This window comes from Hippopotamus amphibius, chromosome 12 (genome assembly GCF_030028045.1).
Source record: "Hippopotamus amphibius kiboko isolate mHipAmp2 chromosome 12, mHipAmp2.hap2, whole genome shotgun sequence".
Taxonomy (NCBI): Eukaryota; Metazoa; Chordata; class Mammalia; order Artiodactyla; family Hippopotamidae; genus Hippopotamus; species Hippopotamus amphibius.
Window position 1 is genome coordinate 15774280 of NC_080197.1, and position 23621 is coordinate 15797900.

Below are 23621 nucleotides of genomic sequence, written 5' to 3' on the forward strand. Positions count from 1 at the left end.
CATAATGTTTATTGCAGCACTATTTACAATAGCCAGGACATGGAAGCAGCCTAAATGCCCATCAACACATGAATGGATACAGAAGATGTGGCACATATATACAATGGAGTATTACTCAGCCACAAAAAGGAATGAAATTGAGTTATTTGTAATAAGGTGGATGGACCTAGAGACAGACCTTTACTCTGTCATAGAGTGAAGTAAGCCAGAAAGAGAAATAAAACTACCATATGTCAACACATATGTATGGAATCCAAAAAAACAGTATTGATGAACCCAGTGGCAGGGCAAGAATAAAGATGCAGATGTACAGAACGGACTTGAGGACATGATGGGAGGGGGGAAGGGGAAGCTAGGGTGAGGGGAAGTTGGGAAAAAGTGAGGGAGTAGCACTGACATATATATACTACCAAATGTAAAATAGATACCTAGTGGGAAACCGCTGCATAACAAAGGGAGATCAACTCGATGATTGGTGATGACTTAGAGAGGTGGGATATGGAGGGCAGGAAGGAGTCGAGGGGAGGGAGGTGATACGAGGATATGTGTATAAATACAGCTGATCCACCTTGTGGTACAGCAGAAACTGGCACAACAGCGTAAAGCAATCATACCCCAAAGAAGAGCTTTAAAAAAAGATTGATTGATTGATTGACTGATTGATTGATTGATTTTTGGATGTGTAGGGTCTTTGTTGGTCTGTGCAGGTTTCCTTGCGTTGTGGCAAGGGGCTACTCATCATTGAGTTTCATGGGCTTCTCTTGTTGTAGAGCATGGAGTCTAGGCAGACTGGCTTCAGTAGTTGCAGCACGTGGGCCTGGTAGTTCTGGAGCAAAGCCTTAGTTGCTCCAGGGCATATGGGATCCTTCCAGGCCAGGGATCAAACCTGTGTACCCTGCACTGGCAGTGAGATGTTTAACTACTGTGCCTCCAGGGAAGTTCAAACCTTAATCTTATTCTGAAGTGAACTTTCAACTGAGACCTGCGCAGGTGCAACCAACAGAATTTGCTATGAGATTGCTCACAGAGGGGTGAGGAAAAGGTAGGATGAAGGACAACACTCAGCCTTCTGGGGGAAGGTACGGCAAGCAAGTCTTTAGGGGGAAGGACAGTGAATTCCGTTTGGTCATTGTTGAGTCCATGGTGCTTGTAGAACATGTAGGCAAAGATGCGGAGGAAACATTGATTCATTCATTCATTTATTCATGAAATGTTTATGAGGGATAAAATACATGGGGACCGAAATCTTTGATCAAACCCCATGGTTTCAAACTCTGGCTCTGTCAATTTATTAGCTGTGTGACCGATTCAGTTTCCTACTGTTATACATTTGTAAGTGCAGATAGACCTTGGACACTGCCCACAAAGAGGGACTCATCCTCCCATTTACATAGGAGGAAACTGAGGGTCAGAGAAGGTGGGAATTGCTGGTACCTCGGAGGCTGAAAGTAGGAGACTGAGTTCCCTGTCCTGATGCGCTGGTAAAAGTCACTGAGTAGATGAGAATCTCTAAGTAGCTCTGAGAGAGGCAGAAAAAAGTCATATAAAACACCCATTAGAATTTATTGGTAACCTACCATGTGCTAAGCCCTGCACATACATCTTCATCTCTAAATATCACAACAATCTTAACAGGTTTTTCTTCCATTTTAAAGTCACACAAGCTGAAGCTCAGAGGATTCAGTCCTTCTCCAAGTCACATAATCAATCCTGGCAGGGGCTGATATTCAAACTCAACACTCTCTGTCTCCGATGATTGTCCCTAAAAGAGGTTTGAATGCTGTGCCTTCAAAAGCACCAAATATTTACCAGTGGAGACTCAAAGCTCTTCAAATAGTGGATCTGTGCTTTTCATCATTTTTTATGATGAGACCAAGTGGAAACAAATTTCAGTAAAGAACTGTGTTCTCATTTGTGCCATGACAGCCTTACCCATGAGTTAAAAGAGGATGATGGCTGAGAAAAGGCCATTGCATTGAAAACCGAGGAACTTGGTGGTGACCCTGGGGAAGGAATCGCATCTCACGGGTTGTGAGCAACAGAAACTGACTCTGGGTTTTGGAAGCAGAGAAGGAATTTGTGAGAACAGTGGGGGGATATGGTGAGCATCCATTCTGCCTTCCTGATTGTAACCTTAAGTAAGATCCTCCCGGACTCTTCTGTTGGCACTCCCAGCAATAAGTGATTTAGTTCAGCTCACAGACTGAAGGGAGTGCTAAAAGATCCCAGCTAGAAAAGTATGGTAAACAAGGAAGAACCATGTTCTTCCCAGGCCATCTCTGAATAACCTCCATTTTCGGGTCTTTTGGGATTCGTTCATCAAGTTTTAATTCCAGGGAGAGCTTCTGATGGCCACTCTTGGTCTGGGAGTAGTGGGCACTTTGATTGATAGATGGCCCATGCTACCACTCCTGGCTGGGGGAAGAGTCATTTCTCAAGCAAAATCAGGTTGCTGTATCAGAAAAAGGACAAACAGGTGCTCAGTGATGAAGCAACAAAATAGCCTATATACACAGAGAGAGAAATTTCCATGGAGAGAAGGGAGTTTGAATGGGTCCAACAGTCAAGGAAGATAGCTCCACTGTTTGTTCCTGGGAATTTCTCAGATCTTCAATGTTCACTTGTTTACAGGCACCTTCAAGTGGGCATCTCTCCAGCTGATTATGTCACCTCCTCTTTTAACTTGCCTTCTTCCCTTTCTCTTTCCTTTCTAACTTGCCTTCATAAATATGATTTTGCACTGAAAGTCCCACCCACAATCTTTGATGCATCGTCTGTGGTAATATCAGATAGATTTGCATGTGTGATGTGTGTGTGTTTGTGTCTTTGTAACATTGAAATAACCGGGGCCCCATGACTAACAGCTTTTGACAAGTATCTTCCTTCTGTTTTTCCCCCAGCAAATCACTTTCCCTTAGTTGAACTTCAGTTTCTTCATCTGTCATATAGGAACAATAATACTTACTTCATAACATTATTAAAGAAGATGAGGTTACCTTTTACTGAACACTTAGTGTGAGCCCAGCCTGCAGGTCACAATTTTGAATTCCTTCCAGGCCAGGTGAGTGATGAGAATGGAAGTATTTGGAGTGGGGGTGGGGGAAGGGTGGACAACAAGGCACGATGGGGATTACGGACACCTAAGAGAATGCTCCCCTCATGAGAAGAGAGCAGCTCTACTTAGCTTAGTTCATGGTTTTCACAGTGTGGACCCTTGAGCAGCAGCAGCAGCAGCCCTGGAAACCTGTTAGATGCAGAAACTCAGGTCCCACCCCTGACCTAGTGAATCAAAAATCTGGGGGTGGAGATCTCAAATATGTCTTTGAACGCCTGGTTAAGTGAAACTGATGCTCACTCAAGTTTGAGTCCCACAGCGCTTGTTAAGTTGCAGGACTGTGCTGCCAGGTCATTTACTATCCCAACAATGTTTACAATTTACTTTTTTTTTTTTTGAGGGGGGGTACACCAAGTTCAATCATCTGTTTTTATACACATATCCCCGTATTCCCTCCCTTCCTTGACTCCCCCCCTCGAGTCCCCCCCACCCTCCCCACCCTACAATTTACTTTTATATGAAATTTCACACTGTTAAATCTTAGCCAGTGTTTCAAAAATATATAGTGTACTGTGTTGTTTAAAAATATTTATATTCTAACCAGATTCGCATCCTCTGGATTATGCTTTTCCTTTTAATCCTTACAATAATCCGAAAACACCCAGTATGTATGACACCACTTGAAGGAAGGAGACTCAGGGAGTCTCCTGGTGGTCCATTGGTTTAGATTCTGTGATTCCAATGCTAAGGGTGAGGGTTCAATCCCTGGTTGGGGAACTATATCCCATGTGCTACACAGCTCAGCCAAAAAAATAAATAAATCCAAGTTAAAAAGGAAGGAAGAAGTCTATGTAGGTCCAAAAAGTGAGGTGCTATATATCACATAGCCAGAGAGTGGCCACTCGTGACTTTGATATGAATGTACCTCTCATGGGACCTCTTCTGCCCACTCCGAGTGCATTCCATCCACTTCAGGAAGGGGCCTTAGAGAGCATGGAATCCAAGATTCTGATTTTGCAGAGGGAAAAACTGAGGACTAGAAGCAGAGATATGACCTGGGGTCCCACAGTATTGGGATCAATGTTTTTTATTCAGAATATAACCCCTGTGACTTTCCCTCCTTGTGATTTCTCTGAAGATGCCCCTAGGGGCTGGAGAGGTTTGAAACTAGAGACCTCAGTCACTCATGAGCAGGGAGGTGGGCAAGTGGAGGCAGGATACCCCCATCAGTTTGTTTCTAGGTCTGGGGGTGAATAACCTGGACGAGAGGGAGCAGGACCAGGACAGAAAGCCATTGGGAGAGAAAGACAGACAGATGAGAGAGGAGGGGACAGATAAGAGGTGTCTCTACTATAAGGGTCTCTGCTGGTCTCTGGTCTCAGTTGGACAGACCGCAGCAGGAAGAGGGGCAGGGCCAGAGGGCCTCCTCAATTATGATCCTAGTTGTGATGCCTGCTGGTTGTGGATCCTGAGCAAATCACTTTACCTCTCTGAGCCTCTGCTTTCTGATTGGCAGAATGGGATGAGAATCCCAGATGTTGCAGGACTGACATGAGGCTAAATAAAATCATACATGTGAAATGTCTCAGGAGAGAGCACACAGTGGCTTGTTTTGTGAGTACCCCAGTCCCGACGCCCTTCTGTCCTGGGACAGCACAGTATTAAGACCTCCTGCCCTTCTCAAGGGAAAGGGTGTATTTGTGCCAGGTAGGCAACCCCTCCTGTCCTCTGCAGCTCACCTCACAGCTCTGTGCCTGTTTGACATTTGGCTGGGCTTACTCCTGGTGCTTCTGGGCCTTGAGTCAGCTCTGTCTCTGTAACCCTGGAAGTGGAACACAGAGTGTGTGTGTGTGTGTGTGTGTGTGTGTGTAGTGCAAGAATGCTTCTCTGTGTTTGGAGTGGGGGGCCCTTGGTGTTACATGGTTGTAACTGGGAGTGAATGTATGGGAGTGAGTGAGGGGAGTGGGGGTATGTAACCCCTCACACATGCGCTATAGTTTAGAGCTTACAAAGCAGCAGAGTTCATGGTGCACAGGCTCTGAAGCCAGATTCCTGGGTTAGAGTACCAGCACCATGCGTATTTTTATTTTATCTATTTTTATTTACTCATTTTTTGATATTTTAATTTTTTAAATTCTACCATCTATTGGAAAATACCTTTCTATTAATTGATTAATTTTGGCTGTGTCAGGTCTTGGTTTTGGCAGCTGTGATCTTCCTTGGGGTATGCGGGATCTTGGGTTGCGGCATGCGTGCTCTTAGTTGGGGCATGCAGACTTTTTAGTTGTGGGCTGCATGGGGAATCTAGTTCCCCATCACAGATGGAATCTAGGACCCTTGCATCAGAATGGTGGAGCTTTACCCACTGGACCACACCAGGGAAGTTCCTCTCATTTCTTTAAATACTCTGTTGTGGAAGGGGTGTTTCTGCTGGTCACTAGCTAGAACCATTAATTACAAACACTATCCTTATTTTATAATACAGAAAGTAAAGCTCAGAAATGTTGAAATTTCCCCCCAAGAATTCAAAGAGTGAGTAACAGCACCAGTACCATCTCTGTTCTTGTTTATTTAAATACTATGCTTGTTGTGGTCCCTATGCCTCAAGTTCCTCATTTCTAATTAAACAGATACTCTCTGTTCTCCAAAGATGCCCCCACCCCACATCTTTCCAGAGGCAGGAGCATGAAAATCTTGTCAAAGTTGCTCTACTTGGGAGAACTGGGATCTGCTGTCTTGGGAAACTCAGGCAGCAGCTAAGTGACATCTCCATGCTGCTTTTTCCTCCCTTGAAGGATTCTTAGAAGGATTAGTAGAAGAATGCAGGCAAAATGCTAACACAGAGCCTGGCACACTAAAAGGGTAGTTGCCCTTCTTTAACTGGAGTAACAAGCCCTCTCCTCACATATGACCTCGGGCAAGGGGATTCCTCGGAAAAATTGGACAACTGAGACTCATGCTCCTTCCTTTCTTGTTCTGAGAGCCCAGGAGAACATTCTGCACCCAAATTTGACCTGGCACAGGAAGTAAAGGACAAAAGCTTTCATTTTGTGGCATCTGTCAACCGGTTTTTTTGTGTAGCATCAGGTGGCCATTAAGAGGTAGACGGTGCTTTAATGTGTTTGCTTCCTATATCTGATAAGGCCCAGGTTGAGGACAGGAAAAGAGGAGGTGCCCACTGCTCTGCAGAATAGTGTGAAGGACCAGCATTTCCAGGGACCCTATTGGTTAAGGTTCTTAGCTGCAAACAACAGAAACCACTCCAGTTAGCTTAATTTTAATATGAATTTATTGAAATAATAGACAGATGGTTTAAAGCCACAGAAAGGAAAATCTGGAACAAAATTATGGAGGAAATGAGCTTCTTTATTGAAAACACCTATGCCACCACTGATGCAGAGAACTGGATGCCAGAAATTCCACCTTAGCCACCCACAAAGAGAGCAGTGATGTTGGGGAGGGGGGTGAAGGTGAGGATGCAGTGAGGATGAGAGTTAAGACAAGAATCCTGGCTTCAAACCATAGGCTCTATAGGTTGTCAGCAATGTGCTCCTGCATTCATTCCTTCCTTCCTCTAATATTTATGGACTGTCTCCTTTATGCCAGGAACTGTGCTATGTGCAGGTTATAAAGAGAAGACTTGCTCTCATGCTGCTTCAAACATACTGGATGAGACAAAATTAAGGCAAGTACACCTATGGGGAGGCAGGAAAGAGGCAGGGTTCTGCTGAGGGGGGCGGTTGAGAAGGACTCAGAGGAGACCAAACTCTTTTAGAGGAAGCCACAGCCTAGGCGTGCATGAATCCTCCTCCAACTTCAGAGTTTCAGGAAAGTCGAGGTCCCAGGACCTCTGCAAAAAACAAAAAAACAAAAAAACAAAAAAAACAGCAATTTGCAGATTGACATCCATGAAGCCCCAAACCTGGATACCATTCATCCTGACAGATGGTAGACTTCCCACAAAAATGCAACCACAGTCCGCCCCAGGACCAGAATGACCAACAAGAAGAAACTGCGTTTTCCAAGCATAGGTGGGGGCTCAGGAGCATTGCACACCTGCTCTGTATGGTGGCTGATTCAGTGGTCCTATCTGAGAAAGGCGGAGCATGTGAGTGGCCTCAGATTATCAGGACGAGGCTTCTGGGGGTGACCTTCTGCCAAGTGGAGGATGCGCTCAGTGTGTGGTTTCACAGGACACTGCAGCCACTTCTCCTGGGAGGCAGCGAGGAGAAAAGACCCTGTGCGGGGGTGAATGGTGTGTGGCCACCTGAGCTCCACTTCTTTCTCCAGCCTTTCCACTCACACCTTGCCCTGCCCCCTTTCTTACCCCCAGGTGCCTGCATGACAACCGCAGGTGTTCATGCAGTCCTCTGCCCTGTGGAAGTTGTTCCTCTTACTCAGGCAGCTGCCATATATGAAGATCTCACAGTGCCTAGACCTGATCTCACAGTACCTGATCCTCCAGTGCCTGCAGGGACCTGAGTAAAGAGGCTCCAGGCAGAAGTCAGGCGAGAAGCTGCTGGGATGGGAGGGACTCTGGGTCAGTTATGAGGATGGTTATCTCAGGTCAGTCTACAAGGTCACAGCAGAAACCACCAGTTTGTTTGCCACAGAGAATGTTAGGGTTGTGGGGGATGGTAAAATTGAAAAGGCCTTTTGACAATCTGCTTTCTGGGACATTATTATTAATGTTGCTAGTCATTACCATGATATGGTAATCATGTAAAAATTTATATCTCCTTCATGAAGTGCTGTAAGATTAATTGGTTTGATGCCTTTGGTTCGCCGCAAAGAACTCTGCCGGAAAGGAATTAAAAAAAAATTGGTGGACAAGGTAAAAACTACTCTCCAAAGGGAGTCCAACTCAAGGATGGAAGATGCCTTAGAGAACTGGGGCGGGGAGGGTGGGGAGGACTCGCGGGGGGGGAGTCAAGGAAGGGAGGGAATACGGGGATATGTGTATAAAAACAGATGATTGAACCTGGTGTACCCCCCCAAAAAAAAAGAAAAAAAAAAAAAAACTACTCCATTTTGTACTAAAGCTCTGCAGTATGTAGGCCTTAGCATTCGACCATTGCTTCGTCTCCGTTCCCCGCACCCCATTAATATACAGTGGTTACTGGGTGAACATTAATGCTGCTTGGGTAGAGGTCCTGCTCAGCCATTGGCTGTCACTACAGTGGGCCCCACCCCTAAGCGAGCAACTGTCAATGAGCGACCATTAGAGGGGCATTGAACCCAAAGTCAGCAGAGTGGTGGTCCTCAGGTAGAGTGAGGTAAGAGGCAGATCCTGTCCTTCTCCCCCTCAGCCCTCCAGCTCACCAGGCCTCAGACCAGCTGGTGAGCTGAAGGGCACAAGGAACAGACTGGGGGTGTGTCCTGCAGGGCTCCAGACCCACTGGCTGGACCCAGGCTATCCCTGCCTCTGCCACCTAAGGACAGCAGCGGTTTGCATGGCACACAGCCTGGGGGACCTGGCCCCCACTGTTTCGGTGGCCTAAGGAGGCTGAGGGCAAGTTGGGTGTGGGAAGACATTCAGGAGCTTTTCTGAAACCTTGAAAATGTTAAAGTATGTGGGCCGAGCGATGGGATTCAGAATGTCCTGCTTGAGCAGTGGAGGAGCTGAGGGTGCGGGGCGTGGAGACTATGGGGGCATAGGCAGAGGGTTGGCCGTCTCTAGGGGCGCAGCCCCTTTCTCACTGCACACCTCATATCACCCTGTTTGGCCCTGAAGGATGGCTGGTTAGCCAAAGAAGGGTAAGATTCCTCAAGGGAGGAACAACCTAAGACAGGCACAGTCGCAGAGGGGCCAACAGGGGTGGGGCACAGACCCCTAATATCTGAGAGAGGTCTCCTGCCCCCAGGGCTGTTTTGCTCTCCACGCCCAGCTCAAATCCACACCTGCTCAACTCACACCCAGGAGGCAAACAAAGATAATTGCCCCAGTCATGTGAGGCCTTTGATTATTTATGGGAGTAACCTGAGAATGTTAGCCAAGAAACCAATAAAAGCAACGTGGGATGAATCAGCAAGGCTCTTGATCCGAGAGGTCTTGAGTCCCCCAGTCCCACTTTTCTCTTCAGTCTGTGTCTGTGTTTTCTTCAAGCTTGCGGCACCCGTCACTCACCTCGAGTCGCCGAGCTGGTCTCAGCAGTTGGGTCTTGTGCGCCTGGCCTCCTCAGCAAGCACAGCTGGGCAGGGTCTGGGGACTTGGCCCTGAGGGCACTGCCAGCTGAGTTTTGCCTCCACAGCTGGCATTGGGCACTGGTGGAAGGACCCAGACTGGGTGCTGGACGAATGCTCTGGGGCAGGGTAACCACTTCCCCGTGGGGACACTTTCCTCTTAGCCAGGCCTGGACTTCAGAGGGTGAAAATTTTTGCTTAGGACCTTGCCTTTCCTTGTCAGAGCAGAGAGTAACATTTAGTTGGTGGAGATTTACAGGAACATCATTGCCTGACCACCACCAAGAACAAAGGATCTGACACTAAGTTTACAACAACTAACCACGCCCCTCCCTCACCTTTCCTATGAGAGGGCTTTGCTGAAAACTTTCACGTGTGGGGGTTTTTCAGACACGAGCCACCCATCTCCTTGCATGGCCCAGTAGTAAACCTTTCTCTGTTCCAAACTCCAATGGTTTGTTATTGTTTGGCCTTGCTGTGTGTCAAGCATATGGACTTGAATTTCGGTAACAATGTGTCAGCAATTATTGGAGCTGGGTACCTGGGATTTATAATACTATTCTTTGTACTTATGTGTAGGGTAAAAAGTTTCCACCATTAACAAAAATGTGTGAAGGAATCAGGCTGTAATAGTGAAAGTCATGAAGAAAACATACAAGTGTGTTCTCTTTTCTTACCTCACGGGGACTGTATAAATTGAATATTGACACTGTATTGATATTATGACTTATAATAAGACATATATATGTTTGTCCTTCATCCTTTTCTTGGCACAGAATTCCTAAAACCCTTGGTAGTTCTTAAATGCTGAGAGCAGTAAAAGTGTCTTTTGTTATGTGAAGTAGATGACTTTTGGGAAGACCCTACTAACCTCAGAAAGGGCTCTGGTTGCCAGGGGAAACCACAGCCTGACAGGAGGCTCGGACATTTCATGCCTATGCTCCCCCATGGATTCCATCCACAGTCTCCCACACCCCCAACCTAAGGGAGGGGAGAGGAGCTGGAGGTTGAACAATCATCAATGGCTAATGACTTAAGGCACCATGACCAGGTAATGAAGCTTCCATAGAAACCTCAACAGAGCAAGTCATTCCTGTTATTCAAGAGAACTGGCATCGATCCAGGGAACAGCATAGGTACACCCTCCATCATGGCTCCCCTGGACCACTGCAGCAGCCTGCTCACTGCACCTCTGTCCCTGTCCTTGGGCCCCTAGAGGCCACTCTCCACACTGCAGCCACAGGGATGATGTCCCATTGCTCCCATGACCAGTCCCTCAGTGACTCCCCATCTCTCCCACAGCCAAATTCTGATTCGTATCCTGCAAAGCTCGTCAGGATCTGTCCCATGGCCTCTTTGGTCTCATCACCTTCCCCTCCCCTCCCCTCCCCTCACATCCACTCAGCTCCAGCTACCCTGGTAATTTCTCTCACTGGTTTACACCAGGCATGTTCTGTCTGCAGCCTCTGCTCCAACACCCCCTTGTCACAGAGGGTTTCGCCCCTGAGTGTACAGGAGGAGCACAGCCTCCTTTATCCTTATCACTCTCTGCCTTCAACAAACTCATAACCTAGCATAGTATTCCCCCCTTTTGTTCTTCTCTCTCCCTCCTAGAAGGCAAGGTATTTTGCCATATTTTGTCTACAGCTCTTTCCCTGCACCAAGAACAGTGCTTTTAGGGACTTCATAACTATAAGGCAAGGGAATGAATCTCCCATTTCATGCTCACACCAAGCACAGTCATTGATTAGAATGAATATAATTGAATTCCTGTCTCCTTGATGATGGGGCCGGTCTGCATAATTTTCAGTCCACCTCTAACATTCTACACACTGAGAGGATAATAAAATAATAGTCAATAGTCTATCAAGGGACAAGGGAAAGGGCCTTGAGACATTATTAACATTGTATGAGGCTTAGTTAGCCCCACGAGCCAACTCACACAGGCGCTGGTTCTTGCTTTCCCTGCAGTTGCTCTCTTCAGTGAACCCATGTCTTTCTGATTAATTTTAATACTAGAGGAATGATCATTATTTGATGCCTAAATTTTTTTCTTGCCCAAAGGAAGTAGGTAGAGAAATTTTTCAGAGTAACACATCTTGGTGCAAAATGGACAAAACTGGCCATGGAATGTGATTAAACTCTTTAAATTTAGGACAAGTAAGCTGCTCAAAGAACTCATGTAACATGGTTCCCCTATTCAGGGGAGGAAACTGCAGATGACTTGCCCCAGGACACAGGGCATGTGGGTGGTAGGGTCAGGACAAGATACTATCATGTCACAACCCATTTGATAAACTACCTGATTCTGGCAGGAATTCTGAAAATACAGGTAACTTGTAACGGTTTTCTGGGTGCGGTGTCCCACTTTCAGTACTCCCCTGTCCTCGAGCCTCACGTGAGCCCGGAAATCACAGGGAAGAGTGCATCTGGAATTTTCCCTGACGCCAAGGATTTGGTGTCTCTACCAACGCCACCCAATTCCGCAATATGCACTGGTCATCCAACAAGTCAATTTACTACTTTTTAAAATTTTATTTATGTAAGTATGTGTGTATTTATTTATGTATTTGTGTGTGCGTCATCTTCGCTGCAACTTCCGGAATCATTTTTGTATGCTCCGAGATCTTAATTGTGGTCTGCAGGATCTCTGTTGCCAGGTGCAGGATATTCGTTGCCAGGTCCGGGATCTTCGTTGCCAGGTCTGGGATATTCATAGTGGCCTGCAGGATCTTCATACCCGGGTGCAGTATATTCGTTGTGGCCCCCGAGATATTCGTACTGGGGTGCAGGATATTCGTTGTGGCCCCCAAGATATTCGTACCCGGGTGCAGGATATTCGTTGTGGCCCCCAAGATATTCGTACCCGGATACAGGATATGTGTTGTGCCCTGCGGGATATTCGATGCAGCCTCCGGGATGTTACCTAAGCTTTGGAGGATGTTATTTGAGACCTCCTGGACTTTCATTGTGGCTTTCTGAATCATCTTTCCGTTATAGGGAGTCTTCCTTACAGGCGGCGGGATCTTTGGGGCTGGCGGGATCTTCCTTATGGTGGCCGGGTTCCTCTTCATGGTGAGCGGGACCTTCTTTATGGCCTGTGGGATGTTCCTTAAGGGCGTCCACCGCCTACTTGAGAGGGACGGGAACCTGAACTTCATAAACCCTATTTTCGGGCTTCGGATCTTCCTTGAGACATGAGGAAGTTTCCTTCTGCGTGCAGGATCTTCTTTGTCACATAAAGAGTCTTTAGTTGTGGAATGAGTGATCTTTAGGTGCGGCGTGTGAACTCTTATTTGCAGCATGTGGGATCTGATTCCATCACCAAGGATTGAACCTGGGTGCCCTGCGTTGGAAGGGGGGAGTGTTAGCCACTGGACCACAAGGAAAATCCCTCCATTTACTTCTGATACTAAATCCGTGGAGTTGGTGCAGGTCCCGTAGGTTGAGGGCTCAAGACTGTCCTCACTTCCAATGCCAGCCACGTGGTCTGGAGTCACTCTAGCTTGTGACCAACTGGCTAAAAATTGGAGGCTCCAGGACCCCACTTCCATGTTCAATAACTAAGAGAAATGGTGACTGATATCAGGAAAACACTTTCCTTATTGTTCCCATGCTATTGTGAAGAATGAAACTTAGGGACAGGAAAATAAAGGAGATGCATAGGGCACAAGGGGAGTAGAGGTGTGCAGAGCCCACAGGCCCTAGTGGAACACACCACCCTCACAGCACATCCATGTGGTCACAACTCCAAAAGCTCTCTGAACCCCAATATTTTGGATTTTTATTCAGGTGTCAATAAATAGGCATATTGATTGAATCAACAGCCACTGGTGATTGATCTGCATCTCAATACACTCTCATCTCCTGGAGGTGCTGGGTGGGGGGTGCTGAAAGTTCTAACCTCTATATTCACATTTGGGATTTGTTGGAGACCAGCCCCATCCTGAAAGTCTCTCAGGTGACATTCCTTTACTCATCTCATTACCATAAAAACGACAGTAAATTCCAGGAATTTTAAGAGGTCTGTTCTAGAAACCAGGACAAGGATCAAATAATGATCTTTTAATTACAATACACTGAGGTTCAGGGACACGGCAATGACCAGGAATAGAGAGTCTCAGAGATGGAATCCCTGATGTGGTAGAGTTAGGTGGAGTATGTATTTTCTTAATTTGAATTTGAATTTTTTTTTCCTACTGATAGTCCTGAAATGTCCCTGGAGTTCAAACTGCTGACATTCCCAGGAGAAATCCAGAGATGGTTGGCAGCACCCACCCAACTCCCCAGCTTCTTCCATGGACTCCCCTCATTCCCCCCACCCCCAGCCTGTAGAGGAGAGGTGAGCCGGAATTTACCTTTGGCAGGTCTCTTGTCTTGATCCCCCGGGGTGCAGGACACTAGGGTAACCAGGAAGACGAGAAGGGTTACAGAGAGGCAGAGCTGGCTCATCTTCGTAGCCTTGCTGGAGGGCTTCTGAGGAATGCTGGGGGCTGACAGGGTTTATCATACCCCAGCTGAGGGGTTGGATCAGGTGATGAGGAGGGGAGTGAAGAAGGGGAGGAGCTGGGGTCAGTCTAGTTTATTGCGCAATCTCTCCATCTAACCAGGCTTTCTGCTTCTGCCTGCTGGGTCCATGTGCCCAATAACAGCATGTCTCAGACTTGATTATGCCTGTGGGGCTCGTGGAAATATGGATTGTGATTCCACAGGTAGAATGTTGTCCAATATGTTGACTCAGGGAGCATCCCAGCATCTAGAGCAATGCATGGCAGGTGATGGACCGTCAGTGAGTGGATGAGAGAAATTCAAAGGACAGATAAGTGAACAGCAGTGTGTTAGCTCAGGTCCTCCTTTTCAGCCTCCTGCAGATGTCATCACATCTGGGCATCAATGCCCTTCACTCTCCCTACCGAAGTCAGAAGACAGGTGTGACACAGGAGACCTTCCTGCAATTATTGCAGCAGCTTTTCAACTGGATGGACACTTGCTGTTTACCTTGCACTGGTCCTGGCAAATGCTTAGCTGAGGGAAGATGATGTCCTTGCAGTGAGAAGGAATATATGTCTATTGCCTCCATTGCTTCCACAACAACCCACAATGTGGGCAGCACAGATTGAGGTGACACCTGAAGATGTGGGGCTCTGGGAGATTTCTGGCCCCAGGCAACAAATTTAGGAAAAGGGAGAGCTGGGACTCGAACTGAGGTCCACCGATCCCAAAACCACTGGTGGAGAGACCAGAGTTGGGGGGGTGGATGCTGCAGTTGAGCTTCCAAGTTCCCCTGAAATCCACTCCAGGCCCTGAGATCCACTCACCCAGGCAGCTCACCTGTGGGTAAAACCAAGTGAGGGGCGCTGGGTGGTCATACTATGGAGATGTGTTCAGCTTCCTACTTCCCCTCACCCACGCCGCTTACTCTTTTTTCTAGCCAGAAAATCAGGCTTTTTGCCTCAGATGGAGATAGTCTGAGGCTAACCATGTGCCTGGACAAGTGCCAGGTAAAGAGCTTGTGTCCATCCAGTTGAGATGCTGCCACAATGGGTGCAGGAGGGTGTCCTCTGTCACACCTCTTGAGGTTGGGGGCAGGTGGCAGGTTGAAGTGCTTTCATGTGCAGATGTGATGACATCTGCAGGAGGCTGAACAGGAGGACCTAAGCTAACACAGTACTATTCACTTATCTGTCCTTGGTTTGCTCTCATCCACCCCCTGACTATCCATCACCTGCCATGCACTGCTCTAGGTGTTGGGATGCACCACGAGGCAGAAATAGAACAAAATTTTCACTTGTGGAATCATAATCTGTGTTTCCACAAGACCCACAGGCATAGTCAAGTCTTAGAAGTACTGTTACTGGGCATTTGCCCCCAGCAGGCAGAAGAAAAAAGCCTGGTTATGTGGGGAGGATAAATGTGAAAAACACTGACCCCAGATCCTTCCCTTCCTCACTACTTACCTCTTTGCCTGTCCCACCCCTCAGCTGGGGAGTAAAAACCTCTGTCAGCCCCAGCTTTCCTGAGAACCCCTTCTTCAAGGCCATGTATATGAGCTGGCTCTGCCTCTCTACAGCCCTCCTTGTCCTCCTAGGCACCCTGCTGGCCACCACTCCAGTGGGTGAAAACAGCCACAGCCAGAGTAAGACCCGACTCATGTCTCCTCTACAGGCTGGGGCAAAATGAGGGGAGTCCACAGAAAGGGCTGGGGAGCAGGGGTGGGAGAGTGTGCTGCCGATCCTCTCTGGATTTCTTCTGGGGTTTTGGACGGTTTTAAATGCAAAGATATTTACTGACTCTCAAAAGGAATCATTACTTTCCAGCTTTTAATAAAAGTAACCCACAGAACCCTAACAGACCAGCAACCCCATCTCTGAGACCCTCCATCCCTGGTCACTGCCTTGTCCCTGAACCTCACGGTAGTGTAATGAAGAGATCCATGTTTGATCCTTGTCCTAGTTCATGGCCCAGACCTTCTGAAACTCTTGGAATTTACTGTCTTCTTAGATCATGAGATTAGTCAAGACTGGCACTCCAGATAGCTTCCAGATGGGACTGGACTCCAGAATATCCCACCTGGTGATTAGAGGGTTAAAACCTTCAACCTGCAGGGTCTCTGAAGAGAGGAGAGCAGACTGAGGTAGAGTTCGGTCACCAAGAGCCAATGAATCAATCATCTTGCCTACCTCCAACCGTCAATTAAAACCCATAAATATTGGTTCCAGAGAGCTTCAGGGGATGTGAACACATCAATGAATTGTGAGGGCGGTGTGTTCTGAGAGGGCATGGAAGCTCCCCCCTCCCACTCCCCCTTTGCCCTGTGCATCTTCTACATAGGGCTGTCCCAGAGTTTTATCCTTTATAATAACTGGGAACAGTAAGTAAGTTCTGGGAGTGGTTCTATTGATTTTTGAATATGGGAGGTGGGGTCATGGAACCTCTGATTTTATAGGCAGTTGGTCACATGTATGGGTGACCCGGGGACTTGTGATCAACACTTGAAGTGGGGGCCTTCCTCAGGGACTTAGCCTCAACCTGTGGGGTCTGGGCTACCTCTGCAGATTTAGCAACAGAAGTGAATGGACCTGGGGGATGCCCAGGTGGTGTCAGATCTATCCCTACACTAAGAAGGATGTTTTTTAGGGACAAAAAGCATAAATATTTGATAAATATCTGTCAAGGGAATGAATCTCTCATTTCATACTCATGCCAAGGGCACAGTCACCAAAAAGACAGGATATGGTAAAATTCCTGATACTGAAATGTCTATTTGATGATGGGCATGTCTATATAATTATGAGACCACCTCTAACATTCTGCATCCTAACAGGAAAATAAAATAATAGTCTGACCAGGGGACAAGGGGAAACGCCTAGAGTTTTGACGAATACTGTACCAGCCTGGAAAAAAAAAGTCTTGCCCCCACATGCAAACTACAAAAGGACTGCATTTCTTGCTCTCCCTGCAGTTGCCTCAGGAAAGGAAGAAGCTCAGCTGTCACTCAAGTTTCTCATTAGTTTCATAATAGAGAAATGATCATTATTTGGCACTTAAAAGTTTTTCGTGGCGGTTGGTGAGGAAATGTCGATAGACAAGTCCTTCCAACTAAGACATTTTGGTGGAATGTGGACATCTTTGACCATAAAATGGGTTAACTCTTTATATTTCATGATTGGTCATCCCTTCAAAGAAGTCATGTAACATGATTCCCCTGTTCAAGTAAGGAAACTACAGAAGACTTGCCCCAGGACACACAGCATGTGGGTTGTACAATCAGGATGTGACACTAACATGTCAAAACCCATTTAATAAAGTACCTGATTCTGCCAGAAATTCTAAAAATGCAGATAACTGGTAAGGACTTCTGAGTGCAACGTCCCACATACAATAGTCCCCTGTCCCCAAACCTCACCCCAGCCACAAATTATAGAGAAGAGTGCGTCCGTGTTTGGTCCCTGACAGCAAATGTGTGGTGCCTCTACCAACACCAACAAATTCTCGAACACCCACTGGACATCTCAAAGGCTATGCACTTCTGATGCTAAATCTGCAGAGCAAGCCCAGGCCCAACAGGTTGAAGCTAAGCCCCTGAGGACAACCCCCACTTCCAGTGTTGATCACAAGTCCCAGGATCACCCACACATACGACCAACTGTGTATAAATTCAGAGGTTCCATGACCTCACCTCCCATATTCAATAATCATTAGAACCACTCCCAGAACTCAGGAAAGCCACTTATTTACTGTCCCCAGTTATTATAAAGGATAAAACTCTGGGACAGCCCTATAGAGAAGATGCATAGGGCAAAGGGGGAGTGAGAGGGGTGAGCTTCCATGCCCTCTCAGAACACACCGCCCTCACAATTCATTGATGTGTTCACATCCCCTGAAGCTCTCTGAAACCAATATTTATGGGTTTTAATTGACGGTTGGAGGGAGGCAAGATGATTGATTCATTGGCTCTTGGTGACCGAACTCTACCTCAGTCTGCTCTCCTCTCCCCAGAGGCTCTGGGGGTTGAAGGTTCTAACCTTCTAATCACCAGGTGGGAACTTTTGGAGTCCAGTCCTATCTGGAAGCTATCCAGGGTGCCAGTCTTGACTAATCTCATGACCTATGAAGACAGTAAATTCCAAGAGTTTCAGAAGGTCTGGGCCATGAACTAGGACAAGGATCAAACATGGATCTCTTCATTACACTACAGTGAGATTCAAGGAGAAGGCAGTGACAAGTAATAGAGAGTCCCTTGACCCCAAACCTCACCCCAGCCACAAATTATAGAGAAAGTGAGTTCAGGTTTGGTCCCTGAAAGCAAATATATGGTGTCTCTACCAACACCAACCAATTCTCCAGCACTCACTGGACATCTCACAAGTCAATTCACTTCTGATGCTAAATCCATGGAGGTAGCACACACCCCCACAGGTTGAGGCTAAGTCCCTGAGGAAGGCCCCCAAGGCAAGGTGGGGTGGGAAAAGGGCAGGATCTGGGTAAGGTCAACCACTGAAGCAAGAGGCCTTTCAATTACCTCTGAGGAAGAAGGAGACCTATTTAGAAGACAGACTATGGCTCTCCTCTAGCACTGGGGGAACTTCCTGTGGGTGAACTTCTAGAAGCTGACACTTCGACAATGAATGCTATTTGGTCCTTTCTCTACTAAAGTCGACAGCACATTTAAAAAAGCAGTCTGGAGGAGCACAGACCTGGGCAACAAGGAGAGCAGCAAGATATGGCACTGCAAGCTGTCCCCGGCCACTCTGGACGGAATCATAGTGAACATCATTCACAACACTTCTGATTATCCTCCCAAAGTTTTACGATTTTTGAATGTGGCTTTTGAGAGCTTGGGTGATTCTTTCATTGCTGGGGAACATCAAGGAAATATCTATGTTTTTGACTTGTATGGAAACAGGTTTAATCTTGTTCAGCGAACATCGCAAGCTTGCACAGCTCTGACCTTTAATCGTCATTGGAAGTCTGAATTCCTTGTGGCATTAGCTGATTATTCTATTAAATGTTTCAATACAGTCACCAAGGAGCTGGTCAGCTGGATGTGAGGACATGAGTCATCAGTGTTTTCCATCTCTGTGCACGCATCCAGGAGATACGCCATCACTACTTCTTCTGACACAGCACAGCTATGGGACTTGGATACCTTCCAAAGAAAAAGAAAGCTGAATATTCTCCAATCTGTGGGTATACAAAAGGTTTTCTTTCTACTCTTAAGTAATACCATCCTCAGCTGTTTTAAAGATAATTCCATCTTCGCCTGGGAATGTGATACTCTTGTTTGCAAATATCAATTTCCAGCTCCACCTGAAAGCTCTAGTATATTATACAAAGTGTTTGGTGTGACCAGAGATGGCTGAATCCTGGCTGCTGGGGGCAAATCAAATCATCTTCATTTATGGTGCTTCGAAGCTAAACAGCTATTTAGAGTTATCCAGATGCCCACCAAAGTTCGAGCCATTCGCCACCTAGAATTTCTTCCTGATAGTTTTGATGCTGGTTCTAATCAGGTTCTTGGAGTGCTAAGTCAGGATGGTGTTATGAGATTTGTTAATATACAGACTTGTAAACTTCTCTTTGAAGTTGGGAGCCTTGACGAAGGAATTAGTTCATCAGCAATTAGCCCACATGGACGGTATGTTGCATCTATTATGGAAAATGGAAGTCTGAATGTATATTCAGTTCAGACTTTAACAAAAGAAATCAATAAGCCCCCACCTCCTCTAGTGAAAGTGCTTGAAGATTTGCCTAAGAGGAAAGTGGATTCTGGTGATCTTAAGATGAAAGTAACGTCAGGAAGAGTACAGCGGCCAGCAAAATCAAGGCAAAACAAAATACAAACTAGAACATTAACACAAGACCTGACTGGTAATTTTTAAAATAAAGAGAATGAGTTGTCAGGTGGATTAAACAAAAAGCATTTACAAATGTTATTAAAAGGCTATGGTGAATATCCAAGGAAATACAGAATGTTTGTCTGGCACTCTCTGCTACAGCTGCCTGAAAACAATACTGCATTTAGTAACCTTATAGATAAAGGTACTCATGTGGCATTTCTCAACCTTCAGAATAAATACCCCATCAAAAGTAGGAAACTACTCAGAGTATTACAGAGAACACTGCCTGCATTAGCTCACTGGTCCGCCATCTTTAGTGACACACCATATCTCCCACTCCTGACATTTCCGTTTGTAAAATTATTCCAGAACAAACCATTCATCTGTTTTGAAGTTGTTGCTACTCTTATAATCAATGGTGTCAACACTGGTTTGAATATTTTCCTAATCCTCCTATCAATACTCTTAGCATGATAGAAAACGTTTTGGCATTTCATGACAAGGAACTCCTGCAGCACTTCATAAATCATGATATAACTTCCCAGCTGTATGCACAGCCTCTTCTTGAAACTGTGTTCTCAGAAGTACTGACAAGAGAAGAATGGCTAAAATTATCCGATGATGTCTTTTCCAACCGTCCCTCCTTCCTCCTGATGACAGTTGTGGCCTGCAACATATGTTCCAGAGCTCCTTTGCTCAACTGTAATCTTAAGGATGATTTTGAGTATTTTTTCAAGATCAGAATAACCTGGATATAAGTGCTGTAATTAGAGAAGTTTATCATCTCATGGATGCCACACCCACTGATATTCATCCAGACAGCATGCTTTTTGTGGCACTGACAAAAGGGCAATAGCCAGTATTTAATCAATATCCAAAGTTTATTGTGGACTGTCAGACACAGGAACAGGAAAGAATAAGGAATGATGAATTGGATTACTTAAGAGAGAGGCAGGTAGTTGAAGACATGCAAGCTGAAGTAGACCAGCAAAGAGTTGAAGATGAAGCTTGGTACCAAAAACAGGAACTGCTTCCTAAAGCTGAAGAAACAAGGAGAGAAATGCTCTTACAAGAGGAGGAGAAGATGATACAGCAAAGACAAAGACTAGCTGCTGTGAACAGAGAGTTGAAAGTAAAGGAAATGCACTTACAAGATGCTGCAAGAAGGCATCTACTGCAGCTTCAGCAAGATCAACATGAAATGGAACAAAGAAGACTGGATGATGAACTTGAGAGAAAGGTACATACAAGAGATCGAGAAATTGCTGCAACAGCCTAGAAATGAGACATCTGGAACTTGAATCACAAAAAAGACTTTATGAGAAGAATCTCACTAGAGAAGCAATTGCAAAAGAAATGAGAGAAGATGCAGATGCCTATAGACAAAAAGTGGATCTTGAAGAACACATGTTTCATAGACTGATAGGAACAGATCAAACTCAGAACCAAAAAACTCAGAAGTTAATTGAAGAAAACTTGGCAAAAGCTGAAGAAGTGTGTCTAAATACTGACTGGTGAATTCAAGCTTTACATAAACAAAAACGCAATGATCTACACTGAAATGAATGTTACCAGGAAATAGCCAAACTCCTTCAGAAAAACAGAAAAAGAAAAAGAAATAGAAGTATTAAATGCAGTGATGGAGGGGGAAACTAAATAGTGGGAGGAAGCTGAAGAAAAAGACTTTCATTTAAAATCAGGAAAAAAAAAAAAAAGCTGCTTCTCTTTCAGATGCATCTAGAAGGTAGTTCCCAGAGAAGGAGACACATGATGCTTTAGAACACACTCACCATGCATATAATAAAGCAGTGCACAGGTGCCGAGATGAATGGGTCGCCTCAGGCTGTTTGCCTAGAACCTCACAGTTAAACAGCATTTCTGACATGAAGTCCTTGACACAGATTTCATTAAAGCAAAGAAAAACACATTGTGACACCATGGAACGGGATCTTCTGGAGAGTGTGAGAAATCTCCGCCAGAGACTCGCCACCCAGGCATGGAACAGATGTGAAATGCCTCATCTTTTGGCTGCGTAGGAGGCTGGTAACCTTGAGACTGTCAAAGAGCGAGATAGCTATTTTGCAAACAGTGACACTGATTTTCAGATTATTTATTTTAAATTCCTATAAAGATCAACATTTTGTATGCAAAAATGTGTGTATAGAAATTACATGCTCTCCATAGTTCTGATGTTTGGGGGCTTGTAAATGGCTTATTGTACTTTTCACAATTAAAAAAAAAATTGAAGCTTTTGAAAAAACAAAAAAGGAGTCTGGAGCCAAGGAAACTAAAACTCTATGTGCTTCTAGAAAATTTGCATTTGCTTTGGTCTCTGTTGTTCAAAGTACTTTAGAGCATAATCAACATGGTCCTCAAAAGGACTCAAACCTGGGGATTTCTTAAGGCACATACCATCATCCTCTTTGACAAAGAAAGCATCTGTGGCTCAGAGAGGTGAAGTGACCGGCCCAAGATCACACAGCAACATAGTGAATTACTGAAGCAATCATTTTTTGTTAATACCAAGTCGTTTTCCCATTACACTGTTATAAACTAATAATTACACATAATTATTAAATAACATATGTATAGCATTCCTCCTTTTGTTATCAGATCTGACATTCATTGAAAAATTACTCTGCCAATACTTGTACAAAGCATTTAACAAATATCATATTTTTTAATTCTCATCATGACTTTATGAGATTGATAGAGAAAGAGAAAAGCAACCTCTGACTTCCAAGACCTGACCTGGCATCACAGTGGGACTTAGGGTCTCCTACTCAACACAAACATTTCAGAAACCTTCAACATCAGACAAGCCCATTCTGTGTCCATGATGGATCAAGACAAAAATAGCACATTCAGTAATGATGTTTGAATACAGACAAAATGAACTAAATTATACAAACATGATAATGACCAGGCATCCCCCAATCCTGAGTAACTGTTATTTCTTTACCAAGTACAGCTCTAACTTCCATCTATTCTTCCCTTCTTTGAGTGAAGATAAAGTTACCCATTCAGAGAACTGCCTCACTTCCTGACAGCGGCCATCCAGAGCAGAGCCAGCTTCCCGAAATGCTGTCCTCCCCAAATCACCTAATACAAGACCACATCCTATAAGTTCTTTCTGGCCTTCTCTTAATGAGACATCATATTGCTTTCCAAGGTGATTCCTGTTTCTTACTGCAGTGAGGAATAAACCCAACTACTTCAACAGAATCAGATTCCTCTCTCTACACTCTATGACTTAAGGCAAATTATTTCTTGTTACCTCAAGTTCCTCCTTTGTAACATGAGGAAATATTACCAGTTCCTCTCCCCTCTTTTAGGATTTTTGAGGATTAGATGAATTAACAAGTGTCAACTGCTTAGGATATTGCCTGATACATAGAAGAAGTTATGGTTTATCTGATGTAATTACTCATATAATTAATACTACAAAGGACTTTGACTTTGTAGGGAGAAGAAATTTATGTCTATTGTCTCCATTGCTTCCTAGCAACCCCATGATGTGGGCAGCACGGATCATAGGTGACACCTGAAGACACAGGGGCTCTGGCAGAGTTAAGTCCTCAGATACAAAGTTAGGAAAAGGCAGAGCTGGTACCCAAAATGAGACTGAAGAATCCCAAAACCACTGGGGAGAGAGCCAGAGGAGCGGGGCGGTGTAGGTGAAGTTCCAAGCTCCCCTGAGGTCCACTCACACAGGCAGCTGCCCTGTTTGTGAAACCAGGGGAGGGATGGTGGGAGGTCACACTGTGGAGACGTATTCAGCTCCATGCTTCTCCTCTGCCCACAGCGCTTATTTCTTTTTCTCCCAGAGACTACAGTTGTTGCCCCAGGAAAACATCATCTCCCCCAGCTAAGCTTCTGCCTGGACCACAGCCAGGTAAACAGCAAGTGTCCATCCAGTTGAAAAGCTGCAGTAATGGTTGCAGTAGGGTCTCCTTTGTCATACATGCCTTCTGAGGTTGGTGGGGGTAGCGGAGAGTGAAGTGCATTGATGCCCACCTGTAATGAAACCTGAAAGAGGCTGA

The 23621-nt window shown here is 45.5% G+C and overlaps 1 pseudogene; it reads left to right on the plus strand.

Annotated features, from left to right (window-relative positions):
• Positions 1–19786: 19786 nt before the first annotated feature.
• Positions 19787–21614, plus strand: LOC130833603 (TBC1 domain family member 31-like; annotated as a pseudogene).
• Positions 21615–23621: the final 2007 nt, after the last annotated feature.